Here is a 9,711-nt window from a genome sequence, read left to right as displayed (position 1 = left end):
GGAAGAAGTCTGATCCTTGTACAGCAAGAGACTAGCATGCTACTAGACTGCACTGGCTCCCCAAGGGGCAGAAAGCATCAACTTTGCACCAGAAGCTGTGCATGTTCACTCTCTCTGCGAATATTTCTTCTGCCACAGGGGTTCTTTTTTTGCTGCTGAGGTCTCCTACACAAGACATAAGCAAATGCCAAGGTCAAGCCTATCTCCTATTTCTTCTCTACACAATGGAATTCATGCTCCTGCACATCTCAGCAGTAACCGTAACATTGAGCAGTTCAGATACTTAAAGCAGTTTACAAGTGGGGAGGCATGAGCTCTGTTCTACTGTTGCTAGAGTAGAAAGCAGGCTGCCTGCAAATGTTTCCAAAAGCATAATTTAGTCCTCTGCCTGCGGATGGCAACTACTGCTGGCAATTTCAATGTATTACCGAGGTCCTCAAAAGGCTGGAAGGGAAGGATTTATGGGGAGGGACCCGAAGTTCTCCCAAATTGCTATCCCCCTCTTTGGCAATGAGGCAGGCACCCCAAAAGGAGTTGGAAAACAGACAGGCAAAACTCTTTCTATTCAAAAGTATAGTGGTTTAAATCTTGAAACTAGCTGGAGACCGACTACTCAATGCAAAGAATTACACAAGTGTCATTCCAAAAATGGGATAAAAAGCTTGGGAACAGAGACAGGGGTTTTAATCAATCAGGTCAAAACTCTGTTTATTTCAACCTCATTTCAAACTAAGGGCTCTCTGTGAGAAATTTTTCTCATGCCCCAATAAGAAAAATAAGCTGTAACACATTTTATAGCAAGAAAACAAATACGAAAGATCCCCAGTGAACCACATCACCTGGGAAAAGCGAGGAGAGAGTTAGTGTTCCTGATGCTTGTTAGGAAAAGGAAAACTGCAGAAACTCTCACACTCTTGCAAGCCTTCATGTCAAATTATGAACAAAGCAAAAAAGATTTACGGCTCTGTGGGTCACCTCTAATGACTCTGAGCAGTTTGCTTTTATGATTCTGTGACAACAGAGGAGTAAAAACCTTGAATAAAAAAGTGATTCCCTTGTTTAAACACTATCCCCACCAACTACACAAATTATTTTACACTCATACCAAAGCAACTGACATGCACGGAGATACTTTCATTGAAATAGGACCGTGTTTACTGCCGAAGGTGGCCACCATCTCACAACGAACAACAATTTCACAAACCAGAAGTGAGAAATCTGCTCTTGTCCATGGAGCAGGACAACATGAAGAAACCCCAAAGGTCTCCTGTGTCTACCAGTACAGAGCCAACCCCTCCTGCACAGGTGACACCTCCTGCAAAGGTACTGAGCCCACAGTCCCGGAGTACCTCTCACTGATGCAGAAGAGGTTCTCAGTGCACAAGGGCTCTGCCAGATTACACTTGTGAAGACGTACGTGCTTTCTTTGTTCAGGCATTTTGACTTTGCCATTCCCCTGTGACTATCCTCCTCCATCTCTCAGTTTCTACTGCCTCATTTCCTTACACACCTTCTTGGTGGAAATCACCTCCTTCCTCTTCTTTTACAGTAAACACTGAAGGGAAGCGCTATGAGACACCACCTTGGAAAACGAGGCCCCTCAATTTCCTACAGAAGGCAAATGGCACACAGGCTGCAGCAATCCTGCACACACCAACTTCACATGTGGGCTACAGCTGAAGCTCACTGCCAGTCCACCAAGGCTTTGATGCAAGGCAGCATAGTACCATGCTAGCCAGTGTCTTTGTTCTTCCTCAGCAGGCTTCACCAAACAAATTTTGTAATAATAATTTCCTGCATCAATAGTTGTAGCTTCTTGGGTTGTGAAGCCTTTTATCTTGTATTACCTCTGCCCCCTCCTGATTTCAAACAGATTTTGAAGGAGCCTTACAGCTCTGGGACAAAAGGAGAATGATATTGCTTTATGGTTTGAGCCATTTGACTTGTGAGTGTACCATGAGGCTGCAGCCTCAGTGAATCTCGACTCTAGATGAGAGAATATGATGACGGTTGGCAGCTAAGGCAGAGAGCTCTGAGAGGATGGGGCTGGTGGGTATATGGGAAATGGTGTTTGGCTACAGCTCTAGGATGTGCTGGTGGGTGCCATGCCTTGATTTATGTGTCCAGGATAAAGGGCAGCTGGCAAATGACTTAGAAATTATTTTGCTCTCTGTTAACACTTCCCAGGAAGGGCTGGACTAAACACTGCTGTGGAGACCATTAAACTATTGTTATTTTAAATCAGGTCCATCAGAGGAGACAATAGTGTCTCTCCTTGGTAAGGGCCTGTTCTGTGTTATTAGGAATGTAAAGTACTAGTTAAAATTTTCATTACCTATCTACCAACACTTCACTATGGTCCCAATAATTGGACTCATTTGCAGTGTTTTTTCTTTTGTGTTCTACTTTTTGGATATTGCCAAGGTTACCTTGCATAAATAAATCACTCGAGTGCACCTGTATCTATAAAGCAGAGTCCTTCTTCACTGTTTTGGGGCTTCTGATACGTTTTGCTGATTGTTCTGAAGCAAAAGTAAATCAAGCAGAAGTAAATCATGGCATATTAGGTTGTTTGGTTTTGATTATGCAAAATTGAACAAAATTGTCAACCTGTCATCCCATAAAGCCCAGAGGACAGCTGGCCTTTCTGCTGTTCGATGGAAACTGGGATTAAACCTCAGTAGAACTTTGTTGAGCATAATCATGTATTATATCAAAGGAAGCAGGGAAGAAGCTCTCTCAAAACAGGATTAAGGGATTGCCAGGCAGAATTCTTTCCAAAGTGAGATTTTATCTGTGCTTTTCATGCTCTACAAGACACCTTTTCTGTCACATTTTTCCAAGAAAGAGCAGTCTGTATTCACTGTTTGTGCGTCTACAGCACCGATGGGGTTTTAGTTACAGAAGAAGATAAAAGATGGTGCCAGCTGTACCCATTTCACCGTTTTCTGAACTACCTGTGTGACAAGTAACACAGAACAATAACACATGTCAGTTTTTGCTACAAAGAACCTTTGAAATTCTGAAAGGATCTGGAAATTTATATTCATGTTGTCTTAAGAAAATTTTTTATTAATTTCTACAAAAGGAAGCCTGGTGGTTTTAAACAAGCTAAACCAGTTAGATATGTGGTTTCTGATTTGTTTTTTTTCCCTGTTAAATTAACTTTCTGCTGAAAAGTACAGTAGGCTTAGGCTTGTATTACAGTGTGTAACTTGAACTTTCCCATGTTTTCCAACCTTGTCTGATTTGACCTAATTAGCATGGGCATCTGAGCAGTTTTGCCTGAGGTTGCAATAACTCCTGTGACAGAGTTGGTGAATGGAGAAGGGGAGAGCACTGACGTTTTTCTACGCTATTTTGTCAGTTTTTTCCCCCATGCTCCTTCTTGGTGATGCAGCTGTAACCAAACTGAACAGCAAACAGCTGCTTGTGCAGTCCCTGCCAAAGCTGCTGCTGGGCTGCAGTTTGCACTGCAGCTGCCTCCTGCCCTTCCCACTTCTGTCCCTCTGTCTCTTCCTCAGCTCTGCCAGCTGCCCTCTTTTCAAATGTTCAGGTTTTCTTAGTACAACACAAGACAACAACTAGCCTTGTTCTGTTAGTGTCCTGGTTTTAGCTGGGATAGAGTTAATTGTCTTCTTAGTAGCTGGTAAGGTGCTATGTTTTGAGTTCAGTATATGCAAAGAATGTTGATAACACACCGATGTTTTCAGTTGTTGCTAAGTAGTGTTTAGTCTGAAGTCAAGGATTTTTCAGCTTCTCAAGCCCAGCCAGTGAGAAAGCTGGAGGGGCACAAGAAGTTGGCACAGGACACAGCCAGGGCAGCTGACCCAAACTGGCCAAAGGGGTATTCCATACCATGGGACGTCACATCTCGTATAGGAACTGGAGGGGGGAACAGCTCGGGGACTAACTGGGTGTCGATTGGCGGGTGCTGAGCAATTGCACTGTGCATCATTTGTACATTCCAATCCTTTTATTATTACTGTTGTCATTTTATTACTGTTATCATTATCATTATTAGTTTCTTCTTTTCTGTTCTATTAAACCGTTCTTATCTCAACCCATGAGTTTTACTTCTTTTCCCGATTCTCTCCCCCATCCCACTGGGTGGGGGGAAGTGAGTGAGCGGCTGCGTGGTGCTTAGTTGCTGGCTGGGCTTAAACCATGACAGTTAGCTACATTAAACTGGAGAAGATCTCATCACTGCATATGCTTATCTAATCTTGTGGTCAGCAGCACCAGCGTGTCATCAGGCTCTGTATTAGACAAGTTAGTTTTACACAGCCACACATACAAGCTCGTATATATTTATATGCATGCAGTCTGTTTGTACTCAAGTCACTTCCAAAACCTCCCTGTTCATAGGGCTACAAACTTTGCATTTACAGAAGGCAAATTTCTTGTCTCCTTCAATTAAAAGGCCCTTTTGTTTTCTGAGTGAGTGAGGCTAACTGTCCTTCTCTGTACAGACCATGATGTGATTTTTTGTTCATCTTGTGAGTTGGTAACCAAAATTACATACAGGATACTTGGTGAAACTTCACCTGTGTCTTGATTTCTCCTGGACTTCTGCCTTCTTTTCTCCAACTTACTTCAGTACCACTGCTCATAAAGAGCATTGGATTTACGGGTATCATAATACTTCTCACCTGAACACTGCCTAGTTGTGGTTATAGTGGGGGTCTTGGTTTTGTTTCTGTTCTGTATCACTGAAATGTCTTCCTCCCTTGTGTCAGTGGAAGAATGAGGACAATCCCCTCTTTCTAGGTCACTGTCTCCCAAGGTACGTGACAGGTGGAGCAGGCCATGTACTCCAACATCTAGGTTGGCTCGTCGGCCAGCATTCCTGGGGTTTCATTTCATGACACAGGAAAACAGAGCGATGTTCATTCATGTCCTGCCACTGTCTAGTGTCTTCATTTCTCTTTGCTTCAAAATTATATTATTTGAGGTATTTTACCTATACTGAACATAAATACTCTATGATGTGACTTGACTTGAGTAATGTTACACTTAATTCCGTTTGAGACTTACCTAGAATGTCTGAATCAAAATTGCTTCACTTCAGGGTGTTACTGTTATCTGAACTGTAGCAGATATAAGATAACGTGCTTGTGCTCTGACCTCCCATCGCTGCTTGCTTTTCTAAGTTTGATAGTGAGGAATAGCTAGGAGGGGATCCTCAGTCCCTTGCCTGAAGACCAGAACACCAACTCTGGGGTCTGGAACAGCTGCGCTCTGGGAACAGCAGATGCAATCAATATTTCTAAATATTTAACTTGAACAAGAAAATTGCTGGCCTGCTCTCAGCAAACAATGGTGAGCTATAAACAATATGTGGTTTGTTTTTTTATTCAGACAGTTACTCCTTCATTGGAAGTGTCAAACAGCTGTCTACAAGGAATAACAGATGATGTTATGAAGGAGGCACTTCCTTTAGTTTCCTTAGAGTCGGTCACTTTCTGTGATGGCCACTTACATTCTTAGTGTAGTTGAAATACTAGACTGTACCGAGGCTGGAAGACTTAATTGCCAAGATGAAAAGGGAGCAGACGTTACTGAGGTTTTGAATGGCCGTGGCAGTGTTTCGTCCTAGAGAGGGAAATAACTCTGTGTGTGTCCAAGTGTGCAGCATTCACCCAGTACTAAACTAACCTCAAGTAGTTGGATGTTATTGTTGCATTACTGTTGATTTGGGGAGCAAATCTGTAAATGGCTCTTCTCTCTGTTTGTGGATTCTTAGTACATAATTAACAGAGCATCATGCACGCTAACCTAAATGCTGATCAATCCTCCTAGCTAGTGGTTCTTAAACTAGTGAACTTCTATATAATTAAAGATGTGAAAGTACAACTTCAACTTCTTGCCCTTTTCATCTGCTGTCCCTTCAGGCTGTGCAATGACAAACCTATGTACAATTCCATTTCAAGCTGGAAGGAGGAGTAGGTTTGGACTTGAAATATACTGACGTTCATGACTTCTGTGTGACCTTCAGATTTCCAGAGTTTAGTATCTTGATTCAAGAAGTGCTACTAAAACTCATTTCTGTTCTGTTTAAAATCGGAGAACAGTAAAAGCCTATAGCTAAGCATTCAGGTCAGCCCAAACCAGTATTTTCTGCAAGTGGAACATCTGTTCTCTCCTTCTGTCTGGATCGTGATCAATTCTATCACACACTGCAATACATTATCTTAATACTGTGGTTTACATCTGTAATATTACATCTTTTCATCTTTAACTCTAGTAGTGCATCATGTTGGTAAGACTGGCTCTTGACTTACCTTAAACCTCTGATTGTGAAAATCCCTTGATTTTTCAAATAGATGATATAATTCATAACTGCTGTTTCTCAAGCCAGATACAATTAACAGCCAACTGGATATATACAGTGACCTGGCTCTCCACAGCTAGTTTTACAGCTGTCTGATGGCTATAGCTGGTACTTTCCATAGTAGATGATGATTTGTTTGAAGGCTCAAACTGTGAGATGCTGTAATTAAGACAAGTGGAGGATTTGTGGATGGATATCTAAAAAGATTTGGACGATGTATCACAGAAGCTCCTGAAGCGGTGACTTGGGAGAAGAATAAAAATATTACCTACGATATTATTATCTGTCACAAAGTCTCATCAAAATTAAACTGAAGTGTATCCGACTATTGCTATCTGAAACAGAGGCTTCTTGTACAGAAATTCATGCTTAAACCTCATTCAGAAGGGAAACACTAAGACCATTCAGAGAGAAAAGGCAAATTACAATTTCTCTACAAGAAGCTGAGAACATGAGGACTCTTGCAACAACTCATAACAAATAGGCTACTTCATTTATTGTTTATTTCCCCATATGAATGAATCAACCATCTTGGAAACTCCATCACACACAGGGCAGAAAAAGTTATTTTCAAAAGGGACATACATCCCTAAAATAAGTTTAAGATGTACAGATTTATAATGGGAACCAAGAGGGAGGGGAGAGGACAAAACCAAAAACAATGACATTGCAGTCAGACTTTGACTTTCAGTTACAGAAGAGATCTCTATCTCCATGTAAGTAGGGTTTTCAACTATTAAATAAATGGCATCTTAAAAATAGAACATTTGAGAATTTCAACACATGTATTATTTCTTCTAAATAAATATTGCATGGAAATGATTCTGTTTTGCCACCATAGCTGCCTCCTCTCCTCCTGGGACTCAACCACCACCTCTGTTTTTCCTTGGATTCATGGTTTTGTTTCCTAACGGCAAATGCTATTTCCTCCACTGTTATGTTTTGGTTTGGTTTTTTTTATTTATTATTTTTTTGTTTGGTTTTTGGTTTTTGTTTTTGTTTTTGTTTTTTTTTAAAGGCCTGAACAGGCCCAAGTCAAAATGATGAGCATCTTTCCTAACCCTTTGCAGGCCTCTGACCTAGCTCAAGGTTGAAATACGATGGCTTTTCAAAAATTTCCTATTATTTAAACAGTCTTCTCCATGACCTGAAACAAAACACAGCTTCTTGCTATGTAGCTTAGTCCTGAGGCTTCCACTGATCGCTTTTGAAATGAGAGCCCCCAAATAGCCCCCCACATGCCCGTAACACAAACTGCCTGTGATCTCATTTCCTCCGAAGCCTGGGGGAGCAGGAGCAGTTCTCGCACAACTGTCTTTGCATGGTAGCAGAGCACGTGCTGCCTTTTCCCAACTGTAAAGAAGCAAATGCCAGTAGTTCATCTGCCTTCGCTGGGTGTCTTCTTACCAACTTTGCTCACCCGGCACCCTTGCACGAGCTTTCCTAGGAGCAGGACAACAGATTATCACTCTCTGGGCAGTAGAGTGCCCAAAGAGCAGGCGAGGACAGGACCTGGTGCACCCATGGGCTGCACCAAGCTGGATGCAGGAGCGGGGCAGCCGCACACCCTGCCTCGCAGGTTGTGGCAGGCAGTTGCCCCGGGGCTGGCAAGCCATGAGCAAGCGGCTCTCCGACAGGAACCTGGCCTGGCAGCAGGGAGGGAGATGGGTGTATGCGAAATGAAGTACCAGGGGTACCCGTGTCCCTGCTTCACCTTATGCTTCCCCCTAAGACTTTGCTATCGTTCTTACAGACTCCCACAGCGGTTTTCAGGTTCAATAAAGCTTACTACCTGCCTTCCTCCTCCTCAGCTGGTGATCCTAAAAACAGCTTTGTTTGAAGACAAAGTCAGAAGAAGGCATCGTCCCACTAGTATGGAATCAAGCTCCAAAGTGCACGTCAAGCCTTCGGGCCGGCTGGCCATCGCTGCGCTTCCTGAGAACAAAACAGTTAACACTGAGCCTCTCTCTGTCCCTGGCTTATTCAGAGCAGTTGCTCCTCCAGGGAGGAGGAGTACAAGTGAAGTTTGATAAGGAAAATGGGGAGGGGGGGGACATGGACCTTCCTTCCATTGGTTAGGACAACTTATCCCTGAAATGCACTAAGGCTTTTGATAAAGTGAACGTAAAAGGACAGCCTCTTGAAGCTGCAGGAAGACCCGGCCATGATCCCGGCAGTCCTGCGCTGCCAGGGGAGACAAGAGGAGAGCTCCCTTGTGCTCAGGACAAGGGCAGGACCACAGCACACTCCTGCCAGCTCCTCCCAGAGGCAAGAGGACTCCAGGCTTCCTTGTGGCAGGGCTCATTTCTACAGAAACTACTTCTGGAAATGCAGACCTTTTGTTGATATTTATTTACTGTCCATTTTCGGAAGCCTCAAAACCACAAGAAGGTACTTTACATGCTACATGCATGCAGACCTGTTCCTCCATCCTGAAATTATGTGGAAAAGGGAGCTAATTCTTTCCTGTAAGCACAAGTATTTTGGGATACCATCCTTCTCTTTGCCACTCCCACGGGTTTGTCAGAGATAGGGCGAGGGATGCGAGAGGGGACCAGAGGGCTAAGGCACACTATTAGATATGAGGACGGCAGGACGCTGCTGTCATGCAACAGGAAATCTTTGGGTAGAGAAGGGTGTCATCTTACTGCATACACTAATGCCATGGATGCTGCCTTCACTGTTACTGTCACCTGCAAAATTGCAATTTCAAAACTGCAGCTCCTGACAAGGAAAAAATGCTTGCAAACAGTTAATTATCCCTTTTGTGTTCTCTTGACAGATTTCTAAGTTGCTGGGCCCATCCTGTAGTTTGGCTGAGAAAAAGCACAAGTCACCTCCCCCATGAAGGATGCCCTACTTTGGTACCAAATCCTGCTCTTAGATATTCACTGAGACCAGCAACGGTTGCAGGCAAATACCCAAATGCAAAATTTGTCTTATGTTCCACATTCAGCCACTTAGTCCCTCCTTAAACAGAAGTGATTCCTCCCCATGTAAGCTCTCAGACTCAGAACCATGCCCAAGCAATCCGAGTGACCCAGTACAGCTGTCCACCCCCACCCATCGGAATGACAAAAAGCAACCAGTCAAGGAGTCCTCAGTGTGAGTGACATCCCTCCACCACAGAAGAAAGGCAGAGCTGTTTCCAACCACGCCTGGTCATTTTGCCACCCCAACTGTTTCTGGCTTACAAGGCTTAAACCGAGCAAGACCCTAAGTAATACAGTTCGAGTGCTAAGGGCTTCTGTGTGCGTGAGTGCATGGCAAGGAGGAGGACCAAAGCAGCGACGACTTAAAAAGTGAACTTGCAGCACTGAAGGCAGTGGCTTCCCCCGCTTCTCAGGACAGCAGCTGGCTGAGAAATGCAAGAGGGT

This window comes from Buteo buteo, chromosome 1 (assembly GCF_964188355.1).
Source record: "Buteo buteo chromosome 1, bButBut1.hap1.1, whole genome shotgun sequence".
Taxonomy (NCBI): Eukaryota; Metazoa; Chordata; class Aves; order Accipitriformes; family Accipitridae; genus Buteo; species Buteo buteo.
Note: the sequence above shows the minus strand (reverse complement) of the source record.